We start from the raw sequence: 852 nt of genomic DNA, 5'->3' as shown, positions 1-852 counted from the left end.
TCTCTTAATCCCACCTCCTGATCTCATTGACCTCCTCCCTGACCTCACTGCCCTCCAATTGCCTCATAGCCTCCCTCTCTCTGTGCCCTGCTGCACTCACATTCCCTCCCTCACCCTTCCACCTCCTGCCCATCGCTGCTTCCCCCATCCCACCATTGACAGCAGGACCTTCAGACGCCGAGAGCCTGCTCCCTGACCTCCTGCCCTTCATCCCTGCCCCTCTCCAGGTTGCTCTCTCCTCTGTCAAAACTTAGAGATTGGTGATTGCCCACACAGTCAAATATCTAGCCTTCAACACACAGAATAGGGGAGTGGGTGATGTAGGAAGGTACTGGCAGTCTCCATGGAACTGTCCCTCAGCATGAAGTATCCCTCAGGAGGGTAGAGGGAATGTTCAGGATCCTGAGCTTCATTTCCCAGCCCAGGCAGTTTGTCTCCCAATGAATGAATGAGATGCCAGTTTGGACCCCACGTTCGGGGCAGTCTCGTGCTGTGGATCCAGGTCTATAAGAGGGAATTGGAGGTTGAGCTGGACAGGAAAGATTTGCTGGGTTATGGGGAGAGAGAGGGGCAGTGGGACGAATAGGGTCACTCACAGGCATGATGGTTGTGCTATTGAATATGCTGTTCAGTCACATCACTTTTAGTTCTCTGTTCCATTACCATCGATTAGCTGACTTATTCTCCTTCAGTAAATCTAGTCTGGCCTGTTCCCAGAGTTGGTTCAAGAGCATATTGCTTCAGAAAACACTCTTCTGTAAACTGGGTTGTCTATTTCTCCCAGACTTTGTGTAAAGGTGAGATTGAAGTGTGTGTAAGCTCTTATACAGCACAGACAGAGGTCACTGAGCC

This window comes from Rhincodon typus, unplaced genomic scaffold (genome assembly GCF_021869965.1).
Source record: "Rhincodon typus isolate 14 unplaced genomic scaffold, sRhiTyp1.1 hic_rhity00000101, whole genome shotgun sequence".
Classification (NCBI taxonomy): Eukaryota; Metazoa; Chordata; class Chondrichthyes; order Orectolobiformes; family Rhincodontidae; genus Rhincodon; species Rhincodon typus.
The sequence above is the reverse complement of the archived record's forward strand: the minus strand, read 5'-3'. Positions refer to the sequence as shown.